At 39.1% G+C, this 26395-nt stretch overlaps 1 long non-coding RNA gene across 3 annotated transcripts in view; it reads right to left on the reverse strand.

Moving 5' to 3' along the window:
* LOC133222554 (uncharacterized) overlaps positions 1-12184 on the reverse strand; it is a 48220-nt gene extending 36036 nt beyond the window's left edge. For all 3 annotated transcript variants that reach the window (XR_009728311.1, XR_009728312.1, XR_009728313.1), the window contains exon 1: positions 12022-12184. This is a non-coding gene — a long non-coding RNA (uncharacterized LOC133222554). The remainder of the gene's footprint in view (positions 1-12021) is intronic.
* Between the last annotated feature and the right edge of the window lie 14211 nt (positions 12185-26395).

The raw sequence follows: 26395 nt of genomic DNA on the forward strand, positions 1-26395 counted from the left end.
GGAAAGAAAGAGGGGGGAGGAGTAGAAACTGTGCAGCTGTCTGGGTTTAAACCACGACAATCCCCTCCTTGCAAACCATACCTAACGTTTTTCCCTTTTTTTTTTCTTTCCCATTTTTTTTTCACATGTACCACTTTAAGAAGAATGAAAATGCATTTTACTGCCCTCAGAGTAAGGTCAAAAGCAGCCTCACACTTACTCCATTGACAGAGTCATCTTTCTGACTCTGACCCTATAGAAGCAAACCATTTCTGAGATGTATTGTGTTTACAGGGCTTTTGGAGAAGTGTTGAGACATATTGTGTAACTGCCATTTCATTGAAACATGCAACTGTCATGTTATGCAGCAAATAATGAAGCGCATTACTGGCATGGCCTTGAGATATGTTTTAATTTTTTTCCTTGTTTTCTAAGGGAATGTCTTCAAACTGATTGACAGTGAAGCAAAAGGATTTAGCAAGTTTGGAACTTGCTGGAACTTAATTTTCTATGATCTCAACAGAGACTGAGTCCCTTTATTATTAATGCTCTCTTTTCAAATCACTGACTAAAAACTCATCCATTCCATTTGCCCTACCAGCTATAATATCACTATCTCTTAGCTGTTCTGAATGTATGTGTATATATATAATATTATGGCTCAATGACTTTTCAGGATATGGCTCTAATTTTGAGGGAAATGAATTACTCCTTTAAAGCACAACTAGTATTCTGCAGAGAAGTGAGAGCTCTATTTTTGTTAAGTGCTTAAAATAAATCAAAACAATAACATTTTAATGTTTGCATTGACCTGAAAATAAAAATAAATTTTCAATTAATTGAAGCTGTAGGAAGAGGAACAGTGAAAAGGGAAGAGTCATTCCATACCTTGCTTCATTGGATAAATACTTTACAGTAAATAGAGTCGAAGAAATTGGGAAAATCCCAATCTCAGTTTTGACTTGCATTTAATCATGAAGGTGGTAAACAGGAAAAATCATTGATTCAGGCTGGCAGACAGTTTAAATGAGTGTCTTAATTGTATAATAGAGCATATAAAGTCTTTTTATTCAGTCCTTACTGGCCTTGTGAAAGCCATGTAAAGCCTATGGCTAATCTGGCCTGAAAAAGCAAAACATTTAGGGAATATTAAAATAAATCATATTGACATTTTCAGAAAAGCAGTGTCTGTTTTTAACTGAGTTGGAACTATTTGCTAAACTTAATGTTTAGTTTCATCTTAGTCCAAACCTGATTTTTTTTTGTGATAAATCCATCCAAACTACTGCCAGACATTCTTTCAAGCTTACATCTATCTAGTTCTATCGATTACTTGCCCCATTCACATAACCTTACTCATCAGTAATCAAAATCAAGGATTTTGTGCTCTAATTCTAGGCAATGTGCATGTGAAAGGTGACATCTTCCCCAGAAGACATTATGATTTTATCTGGGAGTTGAGGAATAGTTGATAGAACAGACAGATTAAGGGAGAAGGAAACAAAATGTGATTAATATTAGTGTAATAAACAGTGATTAAAGCACAGGAAGTTTTTTCACATGTTAGAACATATCCCAGCAGAGATGATATTTAAAGACATCTGCACACCTACTCTATAGGTGTCCCATAGTTCTGCTCAAAGGCAGGGCCAGGACTAAAACGTCCACATTCTCTGGCTCTGACTAAGCCAGGTTTGGCATCTCTCCCGCTGCAGGGATGAAGAGAGAACAGACCCCTTTCCAGGGCTATGAGTCCCACCGGCTGTGGGACAGCTGTGGGTGCTACAGGCAGTGGGGCTGCCCAGGGTGCTCCCAGGCAGTTCACAGGGCTGCTGAGAGGATGGGGAGCTCCATGCATTTCTCCATGGTCTTTAACAGAATGGAAAATAAACTCTTATGCATTTCTTATTGCAGAATCATCAATGTTAGATGGGACCTCTGAAGACTGTCTAGTCCAACCCCCCTGCCAAGGCAGGGTCACCTAGAGCAGGTTACACAGGAACACTTCCAGGCAGGTTTTGAATGTCTCTATACAAGGGGACTCCACAACCTCCCTGGACAACCTATCCAGTGCTTTGCCAGCTTCAATGTAAAGAATTTCTTTCTTATGGTCTGTATTAGCTGCAAAGCACTACACAGGTGATGTGATTATAAAATCACAATATAAATGCACGTTGCCAGATGTTGGATTATTTTATTTTATTTTTTTTGCATCTGTGCAAAACTATATTTCCAAACATAAAAGTTTTGTTTTTAAATTACATCAATAGGAAAGAAGCATATTTCCAGCTTCATGAAGGGTGAGGAACGGTATAGGAAATAAAAAACTTGGGTGAAATACTATGATTCTAGTGTGCTTGCTGCTGAACTATTGTTTTGTGATTTTGGCCACTGCAGCATAAAAACTTTGCAATACTTCAAAACGGGGATAAGGAAACCAATTCTATTACTACTGAGAAATGAACTATGATATGAATGTAGGCTTAAAAAACCCCATAAATCTACAGCAACCTAGAATTAGGGAGAGTGAGGGGGAAGTTTAAAATCTAAATAGTACAGAGTATGTCAAGCCAAGTTATTATTTCCAGCCATGTACAGATAATAAAGCAAAGGAAATAAAATTGGAAATTAAAAAGTTAAATAAAAAAGGCATTTGGAGGAGATGTGAGGAAACCCTCTTTTATTCAAAACAGCATAAACGTGTGAAGTGGCCTACCAGGCAACACTGTTGAACTTAAACACTAGGGCCATTCAAGACACTATAAGGTAGTGCCTCAGAGGGATCATGGTATTGAAAATGTAATGAGGTGTAACTTATCCCCAGAGATCTCTGATCTTATATTATATATGAAAGCTATTCTTGCAAAACAGTAGCTGAGCCTGCATGCAGTCTTGGAGGAGCATGCAAGGCAAACCCACACTCTCTGTTTTCTTGTTTTTCTGTGGGTTTATTGTGGGATTTTTTGCTTGGTTGGTTTTGGGTGTTTGTTTGTTTGTTTCTTTGTTTTTTACCACTACCTATTTGTATCCTCAGACTGCCAGTGTTGCAGGGAAACTGCATGCGTATTTTGTCTTTGGTGCAGCCTCATGTACAGTGTTGGCAGCAGGTCCAACAGGTTAAGAATAGATGAAATCTTAAAAGGGAAGGTTCAAGCAATTCACATCTACATCTTTCTGAACATGCTGCTGCTGGGGTTGGAGGCAGGGTTTTGTGCAAAGAAAAATTCTGATCTGTTGAAATGTAAATAAAAGTCAGAGATGTGATGTTAAAACACTGTTCTTATTAATGTGGCCTCCTGTGATTTCAATGCTGATTTTCGTTACGCTCAAACATGGTGAAAAAAGTGTAGCCTGTTTAGCTTTCTTTCTTTCTTTTTTTTTTTTTATTGTTTTATTTTCTTCAAGTTCATTGGGTTTTTTTAGCCTCTTGGATCTGGAGTTGGTTCAGCTTGTGTAGGAGGGGACAATTTTCTGTACTTTGAAGAAGCTTAGGTTGGAAACCTGGGGTCAGATGGAGCAGAGAAAGAAGTGGAAGGGCAGAGAAAGGTTGTAAGGAGGGGTCTGGGAAAGCAATGTAATTGTATCCAGATCCTGGAAAAGCAGAGGAATCTGCATCCCAGCACTTCTCTGCACTGATATTAAATGCAGCAGGGAGATGCATGCTGTTCTATTAGCTGAGCTACAAGTAGGATAGTAGCCCATTTCTGCTGCCTGTATTAAGTAAAAGAACAAAATAAATAAAAGGAGGTGTATGTTCTTGTGTGTTTCATTTATCCATGGATTACAGTACTGTCCTCAAAAATGAAGGGGAAGATGCAGATAGCCTGCTGATATAGATAGTACCCAAACTCCAGGTAACAATGTGGCTGCCTTTTCTCCAGCAGTTTCTACATGTGTAAGACTCAGTGGGTTCCTTGTAAACATCCTTTATGGACAGTGGAGGAAAAGCATCACATTCCTATCTGTGTTTAGTTGTAGACCAGATTTAGGAGGGTCATTAATCTCCACTTCTCCACAAGGGAGACCAAACAGTGCTAACTCGTTTTGATGTCCTGGTTGGCACAGGTGAATGTGTTTGGCCCTATACCTGGGGAGCTGCAGTCTGGGCCTTTCTCTCCTTGATAGATTTTCAACCCAAAATTTCTAATTTCTAGCAGTGTCTTAACTGCCACATTGCAGACCATCCTTCGGGAAGGTGCTTTCTGTCTCCTCTAATATAAGAGTGTTTCAGACATAGACCGAGGGTCCTTTAGGTAATTTTTCTTATTTTCGACATTACTATGTAATGACTGCTATAGGGATAACCACAGGAACTCAGGACCTGTATGAATCAGTCCATTCCCTAATGTATCACATACAGCAAATGTACAAGGGGGTTTCTGAAGTGGAGTTTGCTTTCACAAATTTTACAGATTTTTTAATTTTACAGATGTATTAAAAATGAAATTATATTGTTTCTCAACCTCATCTTGTGAAATTATATTGTTTCTCAACCTCATCTTGTGACAAAGAGGCCAAAGTTTATTTGCATGCCATGTATGAAAAAAAAACTCCATTCACTTAAACTTGTTTCATTATTTCACTGATACCTCTGTCATTTGTATGTAATTTTGTTCACACACTTGATAACTGCCCTATTTCTTATCCATGCCTAAGTCAGCTCAGTCTGCTTTCACTGAAGAGACAAGCCATATTTTTAATTGCCTTCTTTGCCTTTTTTTGTATCTTTTCAAGTCCTGCTATAATCTTTTTGAATTGGGGTGGCTGAAACTGTGGACAGCATTCATGACGCAAGTACAGCCTACATTTACATAGTAGCATAAAAATTATTTCTCCTTTGTTCTCTTCCTCTCTCCTTTACTTCCCCCCCCCCAACAATTCTATTGCCTTTTTGACTGCTGCTGAGCACTGAGTTGATGTTTTCAGAGAACTATCCACAGTAACTCTTAAGATCTCTTTCCTGAGTGGTAATAGCTTATTTACAGCCCATCATTGTGTTTGTATAGTTAGGGTTATTTTTTTTCCTACGTACACTTATCAACATTGAATTTCATCTTCCATTTTATTGCCTATTCACTCAGTGCCATGAGCTCCTTATGCAACTTCTCACAAACAGCTTTAGATTTAAGTAACCTGCATAATTTTGTATCATCAACAGCCTTTTTTACCTCTTTATTTACCTCTTTTTCCCGACCATTTTTGAATATGCTTCATAGCACAGGTTCTCTAGTAATCTTTCTCCATTGTGAAGACTAACCATTTACTCTTACCTTTTGTTTCCTATCTTATGGTGGGTATTAATTCACAAGAGGACCTTCTCTCTTACCCAGACAGCTCAGTTTCTCCAAGAAGCAGAGGCTTTTGTAAAGGATCATGCTAATGGATTTTGGAAATTGAAAAGTGCTGCACAGATTGGATCACTGTTTTCCACATTCTTCTAGGCATCTACAAAGAATGCCTTCTGAAACAGCTTCTAAACACAGAAATTATATTGCTATTTCCAAACCATGACATATTTACTGCTGTCATGATTTTTGTTTTCCTTAATTCATACAAAAACAATACAAGTTACTGGCCAGTTGTTCACCTGATCTCTCCAAGCCCTTGCTAGTAGGTTTGGCACCTCCTAGTTCTCTGCTATGGAAATGATTAGGAGATAGGATACAACTCTGTTATTAATTGAGCAATCTCACATATATGACCGTAGCAAACTGTTAATATTCAATTTACTCTTTTTTTTCTGAAACATCTGTCTATGTCCAGTCAGTTTGAGATGGCTCTCCAGGCTTATTTCCTATCTGACGTTGTGCTTTCTGAATGGTACTTTATGCACATTGATCACCCACTGATGAACACCAGCAAACTTGGGGCTTCTGATGTGTTTTATGATTAGCTTCTATGCCTTTAACAAGTTGTTCTTTAAAATGTTTTCTACCTGTCTTTTTACAATTCTATATTCAGCTTCTATACTTTTTTGCCTTTCTTAGGTAGATACGAATTCAATTTTTCTGAAGGATTTTTGCATCTAATAAACTCTTTCACCATTTAACCAGGCTAGGTTTTTTCTTAATTCCATATCTTTGGAGATGGATTTTTGTTATTTATCTTGAGCTTCTAGTATATCGTCTTAAAACACCCTTTATTACCAATTGCAAACAATTTATGATGTTATGTATCCCTGATGTTTTTCAACTTTTTCACCTTTTTTGTAGTTCCTCTTTAAAAGTAAATATGACTGTTACAGATGTTTTTGTGGGTTTTGTTTTGTTTGGTTTGGTTTGGTTTGGTTTTTTATTACTGAATATTTTTAATATAGTCTTGTTTTGAAGCAGGTCCTGAAAACACATGGGAATGCTTACTGTCACCTGGGTTTCTGGCTTCAGAAAGCTGTTTATGATTACTGCAAATGTAGACTTCCAATTACATGTATTTTGTTGTTGTTTTGTGGGCTTGTTGTTGTGTGTTTGGGTTTTTTAAATCTCAATATCTTTTGGAATCTATTGGTCACTGCTATCAAATTAACAGTCTTCAGACAATGCTACAGCTCTGGGAATCCTCTTATTTGAGCAGGAAAATTAGTCCTATGGACTCTGGGGTATGATCTGGTCTTGTGAACTTATTCTGCTTTTGATATTGTTAATTTATTTCAGTTTTTGTATTGTACCCTTCTTCCCTCTGCTACCTGCACATTTCTCAGTACTGTCCTGCAAGCCATGAGCTGTCTTTATCATTGCCTACTGCCCATGATTTTTCTCTTTCTTTAAAAATTGTACATCCAATCTCACAGTCAGAAGCATTTCCCTGAAATTTATTTTATTTCCCTTTTTTAGCTTTGACCCATTATTTCTTGGAAAATTTTCTGGTAACATAGGAAGTAATTTCTGTCACACCTAACAGGAGCACAAACATCTTTTAAACGTTTGCAGATAGTTTCATGCCCCCTAGTCATCCCTCTGCATGCTACATATTATGTCCTTTTAATACTAAGGCACAGGTTGTACTATAAAGCTGAAAGCTCACAAGAGCACTAGGGAATGTCTCTGTCTCTTTTTTTTTCCCCCCTTTTCTTCTTTTCTGCACAACTTCTGCAGGCCTCATTGAAAGCAGCATATATGCATCCACAGGCAGAATTTGTCCATGTGAATATGAAGAAAGCCAAATAATGTTTTTAGTCACACCAGTGGGACTCTGTTGACTTCATTTTTACCTTCAGGAGGTAGCCTTTTGTGTGTGCTAGATGAAAAGACACAGCTCAGACAGTTCTTAAAAATACTCTGCTCTGTTCAGGGCAAAGTGCCACAAAAGCCAAATTCCCCCAAATCCCCTAAATTGTCCATCTGGAACAGGTGTTTACAGTCATATAAACAAAATAAAATTGCTTTTTGCAGACCTAGAGTCAGCCTGCTACTAAAATATCTGGCATCTATTTGAAAAGCAAGCAAACAAAGACCAGACACCCCACCAGAAAAACTGGGGAGGAGCAGAGGGGTGAGGGAAGGGAGTAGTGCTGAGAGATGAACTAAAAAGCCCTTCAAAGATGCAAAAACAGGGAAGAAAATTGATCAGGCTAATGAGAAAATTCCTGTTAATAACATCATTTATTATTTTCCCACGAGTTTTCACCTCATGGCAAGATTTACAATTGACAAACAATGTGAAATCATCCCACAAAAAACCTTATCTTTTTAAGCCACAGAAGTGGGATATCCCTACTTTGGTCAAAGTTGGTTAGAATTAAGAGTGACATCAGAAGAAATTGTCCTCTTCCACCTGACCTAACATCTTACCATTATTTACTCATTTTTCCTGCAGTAGGTCAAGCTTGACACTCTCCTCTTTTTTTTCTTTCTTTTTTTTTTTTTCCGCTGAGGTCTTTAAGCTAAATTAAAGACTGTTCTCTTTACTATTCTTGCCAGTTGTTAAAAGAAAACATGCTACTTGATGGCATAAAACACAAAACTCTAGCAAGACAAGAAATAATATTATGTTATATGTACAGAGGGTTATAACACCCTGTAACAAAGGAATAAGATATTTGGATGCCCAGAGGTCTGAATTTTTATAATTCATCCATAGTTACAGAGCTCTTTACAAAGCTGGTTACAGATGCAATCAGGGATTAAGTCTACGTTTTCAAGGGATTCCTGAAGGGGAAACTGGAAGTGGGTAAGGAGAAGGAAAGGGCTGAAGACAAATGATGTTAAAGGATGAAGACAAAGAGAAGACAGTTTCCTGAAGAAGTGTGAACACAGTCACAAACTAGAGATAATGAAAGACTAGAGCTGGTAGACTCAGGATTCAGAATGCCTTAATGCCTTATTTATGTTTTTGGGAATACAGTTCTCATTTCTGTTTTAAGAGTTTACATGTGCAGACATAAAAGGATTTAAATAGGGTTGTTTGGCTGTTTGTTTTTTCTGGGGTTTGTTTTGTTTTGTTTTAAGCTTCAAAGAAGGATTCATGGAACTGTTGGAACAAGTCCAGAGGAGGTCCACGAGAATGATCAGGGGAATGGAGCACCTCCCATATGAAGATTGGCTGAGAGAGTTGGGCTGTTCAGCCTGGAGAAGAGAAGGCTGCGTGGAGACTTCATAGCAGCCTTCCAGTATCTGAAGGGGGCATATAGGGATGCTGGGGATGGACTCTTCATTAGGGACTGTAGTGATAGGACAAGGGGTAATGGGTTAAAATTTAAACAGGGGAAGTTTAGATTGGATATAAGGAAGAAATTCTTTCCTGTTAGGGTGGTGAGGCACTGGAATAGGTTGCCCAGGGAGGTTGTGAATGCTCCATCCCTGGCAGTGTTCAAGGCCAGGTTGGACAAGGCCTTGGGTGATATGGTTTAGAGTGAGGTGTCCCTGCCCATGGCATGGGGGTTGGAACTTGATGATCTTCAGGTCCTTTCCAACCCTAACTATTCTATGATTCTATGATTCACCAAGTTGAAAAGGTTGAGGACCAGTAGTCTAGGAACATGTCTACAGGCTCACCTCAGCTAGCTTTACACTAGTTAATCCTGGTTGGGATAATGCAGTTGGGATAACAGTTGACTGTGGGCAGGATCATGCTGAAGTGTTTACCCAGTTGTCACTCAGGCTTTGCAGCTTGAGTTGAGCTTGGTGCTGCCTGACTGCCTTGGTAATAGTACATAGCTTAACTAGTTTAGAGTTATTATGGTTTGATATCTCTTTATAAGTTTGTAATGTAAATGTAGCTACAGTAACCAAACTCTTCAAATGCTTTTAACCACTAGGCTGCATTGCTGCCTCTCTCCCTTTTAGTTCTCATATTTTTTCTGTAATGTTGCACTTTGAAAGTAACTGTTTTGGCAAACTTTAAGGCAATGTCCAGCTGAATTGAAAATATTTCTCCCACCAGTTTGTACCAGGGGTATGAATTTATACATATGCAGTTTATACAAGGGGTTTCTCTTCCTTTTTATACCACCTTGACAACTATATAGATGAGATCAATTTTTGCACTATGGTCTACTACTCCCATAACATGTTAAAGTGTTGTGCAGATTTTTGATGATTTTCTCTTTTATCTGCATTAAATTATACATTAAAATTACTTCTGCGTGGTCCCTTAGCAATATTTCCAATGTATTTCTCTCAACTGAAATGAGACTTAGCAGGGTTGTCCCCTGAATCTTCCCTTTTCTTGAATCTGGGAATAGCTTTAGGACCCTTTAAGTCCTTGGGTATGATTACACGCCTTAGTGGCTTGTCAAAAACCTTTGCTGAAGGCTTTCTTATTTCCTTTGTTACTTCCTTCAGGATTCCAGGGTACAATTCATCTGAGTCTGGTACTTTGTCAAATGTAACAGTCCTAATTGCCTTATTATCTTCTCCAGTGCAATAGCAAAGCCTTTTAACATTTAACTTTCCCTCCAGGAAAATGTCTCTCAGTCCTGGAGATGCTACCTTCTTCCCCCCCCCTCCACTTCCCTCCTGCCCCCCAGTGAATAATGAGGTGAGGAATTCATTTAGAGTTAGAGCAAAATCAACCTCATCTGTCATTAACTTTCCATTTATGTTCTTCAATGTCTCTACTCTTTCACAGCCTCATGTTGAATTCCGAATATATATTTAGAATCATAGAATCATAGATGTAAGGAATGGAAAAGAACCATTAGGTAATCCAGTTCACTGCGGTACAAATGGAGGATTGTTCTATGCAATGTATTTCCTCCTTCTTTGTTCAATCAGTTTTTAAGGTCCCAAATGTTTCCTTTAGAGTCACTTTAATGATGTTTTCCCCTGATAGTTAGTTGTTTTCCCTTTCTTAACATTAAGAATCTTGTCTAAATTAAATGGTCTTGCATCACTTCATTTGTATTTTTATTTTTTCTCTGTTCATCTTTTGTTTCATATTTTTAAGCTTTTCAGATAGGTACAGATGACCATTCTCTTTTGGGAAGACATTTTGATCCTATTTTCACACTAGCTTTCTGGAGACTTAATTTCTCATACCGATAATGATATAAAAATTGAATCAGAATACCAAATTGGAAGGGACTTCAAGGATCATATGGTCCAGTTTGCCTAGGCAAAACATGACGTAGACTAGATGGTCCAGATCTAGCCCAGCCAAATCTTAAGTGTCCAGTGTAAATGATTTAAAAGATCTTGGACAGAGGGCACAGAACGGGGTGACTGGCTCACACTTCTCAGTAGCTAAGGCACAGGCTGCTTGCATAGAGTCCACCAAGTGTAATAACTGCCATAACTGCCACATAGTTTATGACCTACCTACTAGCTCTTCACTGATTTCATAGCAAACAGCTGCTGAATAATCTGCTGTCTAAATCTTGAACTTATATGCTGCAACTGGTCCAGACAGAAATCTATTGTAGGAACTGGACTGTACCCCCAAATTCATTTGGCCTTTGTCTAGCTCAGCTTCAAGTGTCAGAAGTGAATACAATATTGTAGATTCCCAATTATTAGAGCCATATTGGCAGCTTACTGTAATCCATGAGCTTTTTAGTAGTTACAGATTGTTTATCTTTCTTTGCTATTTCATATAATTTATTACTCTACTGAACCTTATTTCTTTTTACATTTCATAAGTTTTTCAGGCTTTCCTCCATTTGTCTTTTGTTTTTTGAAATTTTCAGGTGTTCAGCATGGTTCAGCAGGGTTTTAATTTTCCTCATCAAGCTGTGAACCTCTTCCTTTTTCTTTCTAGACAGCTTAATATGGTTTGACATTTCCCCACATTTCCAACTGTCTGTAGCTGCTTCTACATGTAGCCACTGTGATTGGAAATGACGGCATGTGATTATTGTTAGCCATAATATTGTGATCGTACTGCTGCTGGGCATTGCTTTGAAAGAATGGGAACTCAAAATAAAACATATTCAGCTCACAAATATTTTATTCCTAAAAACAAGGCCAAATCATGAGCCAAGTAAGCTTCCCATTCAGCTACAGTGAAAAAATACTGAGTGTTTAAAAAACAGGGAGCCAGAATTATAAAGCTTTGGAAGTATTACAGAGTCAACCGAGTATACTTCTAAAGTAGGAAACTATGAAAAGCACATAGTCTGCATTCTATCTTGTATCTTTTCCACTATTCCCATCCCAGCACTTTAATCATTCTCTTCACGATACACAGTATGTAAGGAAATGTGTTATACGCATCCTCACAGTATCTGCATTGCCTCCTGTATGAAAAAATTCTGCCTGCATCATGCATTCTGATTTGCACCATTATTCCTTCCTCATATGGTAGGAGGGAAATCTGAATAATGTATTATTACCCAGCACCCATTTGCTTGTAACTTCCAAAATTACTGATGTATTTCTTATAGTCAGACCTAGTAGAAATGGTTTTTATTCTGAAAAAATTGTGGGAAAGTATTGTCCTGCTATGGCAGAAAGTTTTACAATTTAACTAGATACTTAATGAAGAAAAATTATAATTATTTATTTATGTATTTCTTTTAAACCTGAAGCCTCTGAGCCTTAGTTAACTTTCCTTGGTTTATGCCAAGTAAAAATACTAATACATAGTAAAATGCTGGTTCATTTTTACATTTTCCATGTTATTCAAGTATTTTTACACCTCAGCAAATATGTCTCCACAATCTTGTGGTAATATTTCTGGGTAAAAAGAATTTCTTATTAAATCAGGGGTCTTTCGGGCAGGGATGGGTTTAAGTATAACTGATTTCTATTAGAACAGAGGTATGTATTGAGTAGTCAGACTCCTTAACTGCATGAAACCTGTGCTGAGCTGCTGTAGGCTTTTGTACGATCTCAGTAGTGGTGTCTGAGTGGAGATGGTGCTGTGAAGTCAGGGATTACGGCTACTTTGTACCAATCAAATAACACAAAAAAAAGCTGAGTTAACCTACTTTTGACCAGAATCACAGGCAATTTGCAAAACCTGGGAAAGTCAGGTCAGTCCTAGGATCTGTGAGTTTAATTTACACTGGTGGCATATGTGAGGGAATTGATAAAATTACACAGGTATGGATGCTCGGTGATGAGATCAGAAGGAAAAGGTATTATACATGAAAGCCATCGGCAGTGATTTGAGGACGGATAGAGGGTGCCTGGCACATGAGGAACGCAAGAGTAAAATATGTGGTTTGTCAAGAGGTCAAACAGGTGCAGTTAGCAAAAGGGGTTTCCCAGCTATAGAAAGCATTTTTTTTTTTAACAGAGGCTCCCTGATTATCATGATTTCAGAAGAATCTACCCAAGAAGTAAAGGCACTTCATAAAGAAAAAGTGATGAGACAATCTTAAACTACTCTTTTAGAAATTTAATATTCATTTTATTTGGCGGTTTCTGTTCAGAATGAAGATAAGCACACACAGCTGCAGATCAAAAAAAGACTTGAAGCTAGACATGCTTACTCTGTTCTGTGTCCGATTATATACCAAAGAAGCTGTCAGTGCTGTGAGTAAATACATTCACTTTGCACATTCTAGTTAATCTAGGATTAAACCTGTTTAACATCATCAGCCCCAGGGACTCAATGTACCTGCATGACACCTGGTTTTAACAAAACAGTTTGTCCATTTAAACTGAAGAAGGTGAGGAAACTCTAAGTCCTCATGTTCAGACTCACTGCTTTTTATTATGGATATGCTGTCAATTAGCCTTGCCCTCATCAGCATGAAAATTAACCATGTTGTGCTAAAATGATGGAATTAAAAAAAAACCAAAAATTAGTATTTACGTGCTATTTTAGTGTAAGTCAAGCCAAAGGCAAAAATCATCAACAGAAATCTTGCAGCAGAACTTGGCAAAGATAAGCTACTTCCCCCCTCCCCCCAAAAAAGCACTTCCCTTATAAAAAGAAAGAAACAACCTCCCCCACAAGACAAACGAACAAGCAAACCACAGAAGAAAGTTCATCAGAAGATAGCTATTTAACTCCAGATTCCAGCCAGAGAAGCATTTCAGATTCAATCTGAAAGCATACTTATGCCAAATTCAAATCCTTTCCTCCCCTCTATACTTGATAGTTTCTGTTCTAAATTTCTTTAAAATAGGTATTCTCTCCCCACAGAAAACTTACCACAATGGCAGCCGTTTAGGAAATAAATTAAAAAATAAAAATGTTGCTGTTGTGGAATAAGATATATTTAATTAAATAAAATAGAGAAAGAAAGTGCTATTACAAGAACATAAAACTGTAAGGCACGAGATAAAACTAAATTACTACATGGCTGCTCAATTCAATCTAATCCCTGAAGATAAAGATGGAGCCAGAAAATTGCATGTATTGTGAAATCAACATAAGCCCTAAGCAAATATTAACTAGGGGTATATAAACTCATTTATTATAAATACAAATGTGAATGTGTTAAAGTGTGGCTTTCCTCAGGGGTTGCTCTGGGGACCAGTGATTTTAACATATTTGTTGGTGACACAGGCAGTGGGATTGAGTGCACGCTCAACAAGTTTGCCCACAACACCAAGCTGTGTGGTGTGGTTGATACACTGGAGGGAAGGGGTAAAATCCAGAGGGTCCTTGACAGGCTGGAGAAATGGGCCTGTATAAGCCTCATGAAGTTCAACAAGGCCAAGTTTAGGGTCTTATACCTGGGTCAGGAAATTCCAAGCACAGATACAGGCTGGGAGGAGGATAGATTGAGAGCAGCCCTGAGGACAAGGGCTTGGGGGTGTTGGTTGATAAAAAGCTCAACAGCTCAACAACATGAGCCAGCAATGTGCACTTGCGGCGTGGAAAGCCAACCATATGCTTGGCTGCATCAAAAGAAGTGTGACCAGCAGATCCAGGGAGGTAATTCTGATCCTCTACTCTTGTCAGACCCCACCTGAAAGTGGAGTGAGTGCAAAGGAGGCCACAAAGATGATCAGAGAGCTGAAGCATGTATCCTTTGAAGACAGGCTGAGAGAGCTGAAGTTGTTCAGCCTGGAAAAGAGAAGGCTCTGAGAAGACCTTTGGTTTTTTAATTGTTTGCTGTTTATTACAGTTCTACTTACTAAATTATTAGGAATGCATCATGTAGATTCAACACCGTATAAGAGATGCTTCGCAGTATCAAAAGACTCGGATGATTCTATAAGTTAAAAAGTCTATCTAAAGCAATGCTACTTATTACTTCTGTCTTTCCTGAGAAGTTCACAGAACATAGAATCATAGAATCATAGAATGGTTAGGGTTGGAAAGGACCTTAAGATCATCAAGTTGCAACCCCCCTGCCACTGGCAGGGACACCTCGCTCTAAACCGTATCACCCAAGGCCTCGTCCAACCTGGCCTTGAACACTGCCAGGGATGGAGCATTCACAACTTCCCCAGGCAACCCATTCCAGTGCCTCACCACCCTAACAGGAAAGAATTTCCTCCTTATACCCAATCTAAACTCCCCCTGTTTAAGTTTGAACCCATTACCCCTTGTCCTATCACTACAGTCCCTAATGAAGAGACCATCCCCAGCATCCCTATATGCCCCCTTCAGATACTGGAAGGCTGCTATGAGGTCTCCATGCAGCCTTCTCTTCTCCAGGCTGAACAGTCCCAACTTTCTCAGCCGATCTTCATATGGGAGGTGCTCCATTCCCCTGATCATTCTCGTGGCCCTCCTCTGGACTTCTTCCAACAGTTCCATGTCCTTTTTATGTTGAGGACACCAGAACTGCACACAATACTCCAGGTGAGGTCTCACGAGAGCAGAATAAAGGGGCAGGATCACCTCCTTCATCCTGCTGGTCACACTCCTTTTTATGCAGCCCAGGATACAGTTGGCTTTCTGGGCTGTAAGCGCACACTGCCGGCTCATGTTCATTTTCCCATCGACCAGCACCCCCAAGTCCTTCTCCGCAGGGCTGCTCTGAATCTCTTCTCTGCCCAGCCTGTAGCTGTGTCTGGGATTGCTCCGACCCAGGTGTAGGACCTTGCGCTTGGCATGGTTAAACTTCATGAGGTTGGCATCAGCCCACCTCACAAGCGTGTCAAGGTCCCTCTGGATGGCATTCCTTCCCTCCAGTGTATCAACCGAACCATGCAGCTTGGTGTCATCGGCAAACTTGCTGAGGGGGCACTCAACCCCACTGTCCATGTCAGCGACGAAGATGTTGAACAAGACTGGGGGCACCACTCATTACTGGTCTCCAGCTGGACATTGAGCCATTGACCACAACTCTTTGTGTGCGGCCATCCAGCCAGTTCTTTATCCACCGAGTGGTCCATTCATCAAATTGATGTCTCTCCAATTTAGAGACAAGAATGTCGTGTGGGACAGTGTCGAATGCTTTACACAAATCCAGGTAGATGACATCAACTGCTCTACCGCTGTCCATCAGTTCTGTAGCCCCATCATAAAAGGCCACCAAATTGGTTCAGGCAGGATTTCCCCTTAGTGAAGCCATGCTGGCTGTCACCAAGCACCTTGTTGTTTTTCGTGTGCCTCAGCATGCCTTCCAGGAGAATCTGCTCCAAGATTTTGCCAGGCACAGAGGTGAACATGTATGAACAGCAGAGAGATAAGGATAGTTTGTTTCCATGAATAGAATCATAGACTAGTTAGGGTTGGAAAGGAGCTTAAGATCATATAGTTCCAACCCCCCTGGCAACGAGAGGGACCGCACACCCTAGACCATGTTGCCCAAGGCTCTGTCCAACCTGGCCTTCAACACTGCCAGGAATGGAGCATTTATCACTTCTCTGGGCAACCTGTTCCAGTGCCTCACCACCCTCATAGAATAATTTGGATTGGAAAGGACTTCAAAGGTCATCTAGTCCAACTCCCCTGCAATGAGCAGGGACATCTTCATCTAGATCTGGTTGCCCAGAACCACATCCAAGCTGGTTTTAAATATCTCCAGGGATGGTGGTGCATGCACCACCTATCTGGGCAGCCTGTGCCAGGATTTTGCCACTGTCGTTTTAAAAAATATTTCTTCCTCACATAAAGCCTGAATCTCCTCTCTTTTACTTAAAACCCATTGCCCCTCATTCTATTGCAACAGGACCTGCTAAAATGTCTCTCCCCATTTTATAGGCACCTTTTAAGAACTGAAATGCAGCAATAAGGTCTCCCTCAAGTCTTCTCTTTTCTGGGATGAGCAACCCCAACTTTCTCAGCTTTTCCTCACAGGAGACGTGCTCCATCCATCTAATCATTTCTGTGTCCCTTCTCTGGACCTTCTCCAACACATACTACATTTATTCCCTTCCCTCTAGGTTCTAGTTGAGGGGTATAAAGATCAATGTCGAATGATGCACACACAAGCAGTAAGGTCCCAATTCACTGCAGTTCATCAGGTATTTCCTTGGCATCTAAACTACCACCCAAATCACCACGAGACTCAAAAATAACAACTCCCATGTTTCATGAAACTCACTTTCAAGTGCAAAAGGTGCATAATGGTTGCATACTGCAAATATTTATATGTGCTTACTTTAAGTTTAGTTTTTACCTTTTGGTGAGCTAAAGATGCAAAATCCCTAGCACCTGACCCATCTCAGTCACAAATTGCTGTTGTTGGATTTTGCATTGGACAAATTATATTGATCTGCAAGGCAGATTAAAACCTTTTAGACTGACCTTACTGTATCTGCAATGAGTATTTTATGTAGTTTTCAGTGAATCTTCTTGCCCTTATTTGTTTATTTTTACAACACTCTTTTTGTAGAAGGATAAAAATGATAAATTTGAGCTTTAATGGTGTATCTTGTTATCTTATTTAATATTACAAGTGAATTCCCTGAACTATTTTGTAAGACAGCTGCTTTGTTTGTGAAGTCAAGCATCCAGAAGTAATTGCCATGGGCTATGCACTTGGCAATAACCAGAGATAAAACTGGTAGGATTTTGGCACCATCCATTCTCTGCCTCAAGCAAAGTCAAAGTTCCATGGTAGAAGGTCTGTATGTGGACCTCTGAGCAAGCAGAAATGAAGCAGTCAAGCATCAGGCTGGGACACTTCTACAGTAGGGCTGAACCCTGTAGCTTTACCCTCCAGCTTTTCTCTGCTTTGTAAGTGGAAACTATAACCAGCTTTTTATCATTTTTCCTCCCAAGCTAATCCCCCCCAGTCCTGGACCCTCAGTTGTGTACAGTACCTATTGGTTAGCTGAAAGGCAAGCTCTGAATTGCATTGGGGGTTTGTTTTTTTTTTTTACCCTTTGGCAGTGGAAGCTGAGTGGGCAGTGGGATACTCTTGAGAGCCAGTGTGAAGCCCTCAGCTTGCTCTGGTTAAGGGTACTAAAAACTCATGCAGCCTAGGTGGGGAGAGAACAGAGGTTTTCCACAAAGTCCTGGATTTTAGTAGGAGGAGGTATTATGGGGTGGATCCAGCTCTCTGAATGTGAAAAAAAAAAATGACTTACTACCCCAATGGGCCTGAACACGAACAGCATATGTGTGCGTAAACTATGTTTCATAGGAAGGAAATATCAGGCAACAGGGATGCAGCACATTCAAGCCAGGTTCCTGATGTGAACAACTGGGATTGTGACTACCAGGTGCACAGCAGTAAGTACATACTAAGTGTAGGTTAGTATACCTGGCTGACTTCCCAGACTTTGCTGGGAAGTCTTGTTCTTCTTTCTGGTTTGCATTTATCCTTTTTCTTACTGCCCTTATGTAGCTTTCAACACTGCTTCCTAAGCAAGTTCTCTTTTCTTAGAAGTCTTAGTCTTCAACCTCTCTGCTTCTCACACCAGCTTCTAGTCCAAAGGGCTCTAATTCGTCTAAACAAGTTGATCAAAGCCCACTTTTCCTTCACCAAGTATTGGCTTGTCTTTTTTTTCCACACAGATGTTCACTGCTGGTCTCCTGGCATGTTCACTCTTGTCTAGCAGTTGTCTTCTGTCCTCTTTATTTAAGCCTCCTTCCATGACTCCTGTCCCCAGATCCCAGTCATATCTTTCCCTCTACCTTCCAGCTTCTCCGTCCTGGTTTGAAAATAGATCCTTGAGCATTCACAGGGCACTTGCTTGGGTGCCAGTTGAAAGGGGCTTAGGTAGTCACGTTTTATGTTCCAGTTTTCACTCCTATTCAGCTTTATGCAAACTTCAGAGAGAAAACCTTCATAATTTCCTGGAGATTTGAGCCTACTTAGGCATTTAATGACAAGAGGATGGTGTGGAAAATTGGAAAAGGGTGTAAGTGGTCATGAGAGAGGAAACACAGCCTGTTGCTGTTCTAATTGCAGGAGTCTTTTATGATGATACAAAGACTGAGTTATTTAAAAAGATATATATTTATTTGGTTTTGACATCTACTTTGGACAAATTCTGGCAGGTTTTCACAGAAATGGCAAGAAGAATGTCAGACATGACAGACAGTCCTGTCTTGTTTAAATTTTTTTCTCTAACCCAAAGGATGATAAGCATTTCAAAGAAGGGTTGTCATGAGTATTTGTATGTGGATAAAAAGTATATGTACTTATGCTAGTCTCATTCTCGCAATAAATTTAAATTTGACTGAAAATTAAAATGCATGTAGAATAGCATAGATGATGTCAACATGATAGCTGATATTTATACAGTTATGAAAACTGAGAATATTAATGTGGAATTTGGGGCAATTTTACTTTAATGCTGGTGTGGGTTTTATGTATTCTTAATTTTCTGAGTTTGTTTAGGACTTTAAATTCTACTTTTCACTCACACACATGCTGTCATTCTTTGCTTAGCATGTCTTGAATATCATCTATGAAGGTATTCTGAAAGTTCTCACTGAAGCACAAAACCAGATGAAGTTCTTCAGCCTTTCCTTTAGAGACTTCGATCCATCCTAGCTTAACCTATATACGATTTGCTGCTAAAGGGGAAAACAAAAGAAAAAAAATGGAAAAGGAGAAAAAAAAAAAAAAAAGAGAAAAGGAAAAAATAAAGAAACAAGAAGGAATGCCAGATGGAAAATGAGAACACTAAATGGATGGATTCTGATCTCTTTTCTGACAACATTTTCATTTATTTTGACTGCTGCTCCCTGAGCCTGATAACCCTATGAAGTAAGCTGTTAATGTTTTTGGGGTTCCTAAGTCCACTCACACTGACACATAGAATAGAATCATAGAATAGTTAGGGTTGGAAAGGACCTCAAGAACATCAAGCTCCAACCCCCCTGCCATGGGCAGGGACACCTCGCCCTAAACCATATCACCCAAGGCCTCGTCCAACCTAGCCTTGAACACTGCCAGGGATGAAGCATTCATCTTTCTTTTCTTTCTCTCTTTCTCTGTCTATCTGTCTGTCTGCAGAAAACTTATGCTTTTAAGATGTCAAGATTTCTTAGAAGACTTTTCCTTAGCCAGTTCACAGCATGGACTTTTTCATTCAGGGTTGCTCTGGAAGACACCTCTTCTCCATTATTTTGCCTGTTCGGATGTAGCTAAGGAAAAATAATGTACTAACAGAAGTTAGAACCATTAGGTAGTTTTTAGTTAAACTTTTAAACAAAACAGGAAAACAACTGAAGAACAATAAATATCTAGGAAACTTCACAATTGTGAAAAAATGAATGCTTCTGTTGTTTCATTTATCTAGGAGGTTATTATATATCTGTAGCTTGGATGTTATTAAGCTAGAGTGGTATCACTATCATCGCTTTCAAAACACTACTAGGTAACAAGAATACTGTGAGGGCAGCATATAGGAAGAGACTAAAGCATTGCGACACAGAAAACTAAGATATCTAAAATTTAGATTTTCAGTTGTGTGAATGGAAATTACATTGCTCAGTTGGGTTCATGGAGTGAATGAAAAAGTGAGGCATCTTGTTTGCAGCCACAGCAATGGGAACAGAGAAGAGCCGAATTTAAATTCTTAATTTCTTCCTCCATTTACAAGGGTATGAAACCTTTCCAGAACCTGAAAAGTTTTCCAGCATCTGTGTGCTTGGATGACATTGGTACTCTTGTGCACGATAGTACTTTTTTTCTTTTAAAATGGTGGCAGTGGTGATTCTGCATCTCATTCTTTGCATGGTAAGCAGTATATGCATTCAGAAAATGCTACACTTAGACAAAGCTTTCCTTGGGCTCATGGTGGATTCTGTAAGGTTGCATGTTGTTTCTGTTAAATTATTGTATGCTGTGCGGTATTCAATACCTTCTGATTTGCCTTCTGATTGCAATTAACTTCAGAATCCAAAACCATGAGTGAATAAAAAAGAAATCACTCCTTGCGTTTCTTCTTTGAGCAACCTGTTATTTCAGAACAAATGTTCAAACTTTAATACACACATTCTGATTGATTGCAGCCTTCCGTGTGATTTCTTTTTTTTTTCTTTTAAACCTTAGATATTCACCATGAATTGATTCAGTCCATTTTGCATCAAGTAATGTAAAACTTGAAAAATCTCTAGAGAATTCAAACGTGAACTCGCCAGAGCCTAGTAAATATTTTCTGAAATATAGTCTTGAAGATGTGGTGCTTAGAGATGTGGTTTAGTGGTGGACTTGGCAGTGCTAGGTTACCTGCTAAACTTGATGATCTTAAAGTTCTCTCCCAACCTAAGCGATTCTATGATTCTATGATCAAGTTCTTAAGCAAGTTAAGTTTCTCCATTTCACTTAAAAGGTGGAAAATGGTAGAATTAATGAAAAAGACTTTTAAAAATTTATTGTCATGTGCTATAAAGTTTTTTTGCATCAAATGTAAATTCAGTCTTTGGAATCTTGCAATATAATCTTTAAGAGGCATTTCCTTAAAAAAGTGTTGACTACAACTGAGGAGAATTTGCACTGCATGTTGGACTTGCAGTTTGTGATAGCAAATGAAAAAAAATATTATGAGGACCCTAAAATAATGTTATGTCTTATATAGCTATTTTCATTTTCTAAGCACTATTCAAATGCTGTTTAATAACCAGCAATTCTCTGAGACTGGGTATTTAGGTTTACAAAGACTGGCATATGTGATTAAAGTTGTTTAGAATGCTGCTTCTGATAGTGGACTATATCAGCTTCTTAAAAGAGGTGCCAAAGGAATTTTCTGCTACAAAATTATAGATATTTTCTATGATTTTTTAAAATTGTATTTAGCCTACCCAGTTAGAATTTAACTTTTGCACTAAAGCATTAAGATTTTGAAAAACTTTTAAATATTTCAAAAGCAAGAAATCCTTATAAATGTTTTCAACTGCTTAACTATCAAAGCTATATAAAGTGCAACTGAAGATCATTTCCTTCTGCCTGTCTGGACATTTCCTGTGCTGTTGCATCTGTAACTAATTGGCACAGATCTGATGGATTTGTTGCTTCAAAGCCAATGCTGTTGTTGTTGGCTCTTTCCACAGATTTCTTTAGAAAATAATAATAATCAGACAGTAAAATAGTAGTTATGTCTACTCATAATTTTGTGACTCAGTGTTAATAACCTTGTTTTATCTTATTGTAGTATTGTTCACACTTCTGCACTCTGCTCCACCTCTAATACAGTCTCTAAAATTATAGCTGTAGAGTAATTTAAGTTGAAAATATCTTCAGGAAGTCATCTAACCCAAGCTTCTGCTCAAAACATGCTCACTTCAAAGTTATATCCAGTTTCTCAGGACTGAATCCAGCCAAGGTCTGAACACATCCAAGGATGCAGATCCCACAGACACCTGGGCACTTATGTCAGTGACTGACCACTCTGTCTTTGGAATTAAAAAATGTAAAACTGATAACATTCACTCTTTGGCCTATCCCTCTTTCTCTCTCACATACACACATGACAGTTGTTAGATGAAAACTAATGTGGCCTAAATTCTATCTCTGTGCCCATTCACAGTACTTCCTATTGTCTGGCTGTAGACCTTCAGAGGCACACAGTCAATAGAAAACAGCAGGGGCCAGGGCTTGGTTGAAATGTAGGCCACCTGAATCTAAGCTTTTGACTCTGTCATGCACAGCTGCAACTTTCTACCTTTCTTCTAAATACCAAGCACTTTGTCTCCTGTCATATAAATCAGCCAGAGACAGATTTTTCTATTCTAGCTGGGTTTGTGTGCCTTCCTCCTCACTGGGTGCCTTCCAGTAGTGCATTAATCAATATGACTCAGAGCCGTCTCTGGTATTTGTTGATTTAGCCAGCTTCTCCTCAGAGGCTACTGTCTGGCCACCTTACAAGAAGCACCGCTTCTCTTAGCCTTTTTCCAGTTGTAGGAAGGAAGGAGCATTGGGAGAGAGGATGAAGTTGGTTAGGGAGAGATGAGACACTTTTATTTAAGACATCTCTTTCTTTTGATCTTGTGCTGTCATTTTCAGTGTGAATTTCTGCTTTTGCATTATCTGCTAGAATGTCAGATCGTTGTGATGGAAGCCAGATGCTGAGCTAGATAGATGCACATATGCAGAGCTAAAGACACTTAATTAAGAGCAGTAGAAAACTAATATTGTGGTAATATTTTAAAATGGTATATGGGACAACCCAAGTAATTATAGGCCTGTCAGGCTGATATTGATCTTTGGTGAAACAAGGGAACATCTGATACAGGGCTCAGGTACTAAAGAGCTGAAGGATGGAATTAATGCCAATCAACATAAGTTTATGGAAAATAGATCCTGTCAAACTAACCTGATATCTTTTTTTTTTCAGATTACAAGCTAGTTTTTAAAGTAATAGTATTGATGCACTACATTCTGCAAGTTAGAAGAAGTAATACCCTTTAGCAGGGCAAAGAATGAAGTTGAAAATGTGGACTGTCTTCTTGGCTGAGTGTGTCTTTTCTTCTCCATTTATATCATCCAGTTTAAGAAAAAAAAATTCTTTCACTATAAACCTTTCCTTGCAAAGATTGTTGGTCATATGAGTTTGAAGATTACCTTGGAACACACCATCTTTGAAAAGGCTACAGGGTTAGCTATAGTAGCTAATCTGTGGTTAATCAATCCATTGCAGACTGGTTAAGTAAATTAATCTGATTGTCAAGTACATAAGCAAGAAACTCTTGTGTTGCTATTCCAGCAGTTAATTGTTATTGCTCTTAAAAATATGCTGCAAATTTAGGAGGAACAAAATGCAGGAATATTCTTTGGTTGAAAAATATAACTGGAGCTGGGATGGCAATTTCTTAATAGGACTGGATGATTTTCTAAAATATAACCCTGAGAAACTATACAGGAACTCTCTTGGGATAGCTTTGTATTTTTCTTACTGCACATTTACTTACAATCCCATTTCAGCCTGCCTGAAGCCGCAGTATCTCAGACTGTGGTTTTCCATCCTTTCCCAAGAGGTAATGTTACACATAATACTGGTAATAGGTTTTTTCCCTTCTATTTTAACACACTCCCCCAAATCTTTGTACCTTGATTTTCACCAAAACCATCCATCACTAGCATATTCTTCCCTTTCCCTAAAGTACATGCTGGTTTTTAGTATGCATCAGAGTACCTTGGCTCCACTTCAGTCCATCCTTCCATCTTTAGCCAAAGTCTTACCTGTAGCACCTGAACCCCTTCAGAAGCTTCTTGTAAACTGACATGCCATCACTGTCAACAAAATAGTGCTTATGCATCGTGTCAGTGAATTAAATCAGGATATATTGTAATATCTGATCTTATTTGACACTACTGCACATGTGCCACAAAGCAATAAAGAAAAAAAATAATCTGCATCTAAAGACCTGGATAAGCCAATTGACTACAGGATATTTCTATTACTTTGGCACTTTATAAATGTTTCTCTTAAGACTTGTCTGCAGTTGCAAGTTAATTCAAGCAAAGGTGGGCTCTGAATTTAAAATGAAACAGGAACTCCTGAGCAACTTCATGTACTTTTCTGCTGGAAAAATACACTGGTCTACTCTTACTCAGCAGATCTGGAAGTTTCCATTTTTTCCATCTGAAAAGCTTCAACAAGGCATTTCAAAGTAAATGCTGAACCATAGTGTTTTGCAGCCATAGAATAATTTTGGAGTAATTGCATGAGTAAAAAGCATATTTCTTTCTTCAAAGTCCAAAACCGAGTAGGATCTACTCAGGGCCTACCCTTCCTCACTTCAGCATTGTCTTTCAGCCCTACTGAAGATTTCTTCACAGTTGCTGGCTTTTTTTCAAGTAACAGCAAGTGCTCCAAGAGATACCTTTTGACTGTACTCTAACAGGTCCCTTTTTAGCTTCTCTAAAAGCAGTGCTTCTGCTTTTCCATGTTGCTTTATGCCACCTAGCCATTCATTTTCTATAATAAGCATATTTCCCCTAAGAGAATCCCCCATTCTACTGCTGCAGTGAGTTTTCATATGTTTCAAGACCTCCTTTTGGGGAAACTTTCGACAGACTAGTGGATACTATTTTGCTTCCCCTCATTTGTGTATCTGAATTTCCTCTGACTTAATTTATTCAAATGTTTGTCATATTCATCTCCTACTCTTCCCTGGGGCTAATTCACTTTTGAAGTTTATGGAGTTAGTTCATTTTTGCTGTCTATTGACTAGTTTTAAACCTACTGTTTTCTTTTGTTATAATTGCCCTATAAAGCAATTCTTTAGCATGGAACATCAGTGTGTGTAAGATATCAGGCTTTCATAACTAATAGTAAAATTGTATAAACTGTATTCAAATGTTATAATTGTGCCCAAAGGCCAGAGATAAAAAAGTCTGGTGTTGTGTAAATGGGTAGATAATAATTGACTATTTCCCAGTGGTCATAAAAGACAAAATTTTTTTTGGCCTTTTAACTTAATTAGAAATAATTAATATTTATCACTTTTGACATCAAAACCCCAGACTAGGACCTTTTTCCTCCCACTTCTCATCTTATACATCTGTCTGTTTACTCAGTCCACCTAAGAAATAGTAGGCAGAAATAATGTTTTAATCAGCCATTTTAGGGCACACTAAAGAATATTCCTGACTGGGAATGGTAAAGACTGTCAGATCCTACTTTTGAAAGGAGGGTCAAAACTATAATCTGGACACAGCCATGGTATGATGGAGGAAAGAGGGATGAAGTCTCCTTCCTGTGGTGTGTTATATGATGAGGTCGCCTCATCTGTAGTAAGCTCACGCTTAGTCTGCACCATGTTGCCACTTGCCTCTTGCTAAGAAAACGAGCAGCATTCTGCTGCTGGGGTAGCTGGTGAGCTGCGGGGTAGATGAAAACAAAAAACTGGGTTAGTGACAGAAGCAAAACCTTCTTCAGGTCTCTGAAACTGAGGATACTAGTCAAAATTTGAAGGCACTTTGAGTTTATATAGTAGCATAACAATTATTTTTTTGTTTGCTATTTCATTATCGATGATCCCTGCACTCTGCTTGGCCTTTACTTTGGATGACATTTATAAAATGAGTCTACCTTATAGAATCATAGAATAGTTAGGGTTGGAAGTGACCTTAAGATCACCAAGTTCCAACCCCCCTGCCATGGGCAGGGACACCTCACACTAAACCATGTCACCCGAGACTCCATCCAACCTGGCCTTGAACACTGCCGGGGATGGAGTATTCACAACTTCCCCAGGCAACCCATTCCAGTGCCTCACCACCCTTACAGTAAAGAACTTCTTCCTTACATCCAATCTAAACTTCCCCTGTTTAAGTTTGAACCCGTTACCCCTTGTCCTATCACTACAGTCCCTAATGAAAAGTCCTTCCCCAGCATCCCTATAGGCCCCCTTCAGATGCTGGAAGGCTGCTATGAGGTCTCCACACAGCCTTCTCCAGGCTGAACAGTCCCAACTTTCTCAGCCTGTCTTCATATGGGAGGTGCTCCAGTCCCCTGATCATCCTCGTGGCCCTCCTCTGGACTTCTTCCAACAGTTCCATGTCCTTTCTATGCTGAGGACACCAGAACTGCACACAATACTCCAAGTGAGGCCTCAGAAAAGCAGAGTAGAGGGGCAGGATCACCTCCTTCATCCTGCTGGTCACACTCCTTTTGATGCAGCCCAGGATACGGTTGCCTTTCTGGGCTGCAAGCCCACACTGCAGGTTCATGTTAAGTTTCTCATCAACCAGCACCCCCAAGTCCTTCTCCACAGGGCTGCT

This window comes from Neopsephotus bourkii, unplaced genomic scaffold, assembly GCF_033783945.1.
Source record: "Neopsephotus bourkii isolate Nb327-2 ecotype Australia unplaced genomic scaffold, CSIRO-AGI_Nbou_v1 NB_1600, whole genome shotgun sequence".
In the NCBI taxonomy this organism is placed as follows: domain Eukaryota; kingdom Metazoa; phylum Chordata; class Aves; order Psittaciformes; family Psittacidae; genus Neopsephotus; species Neopsephotus bourkii.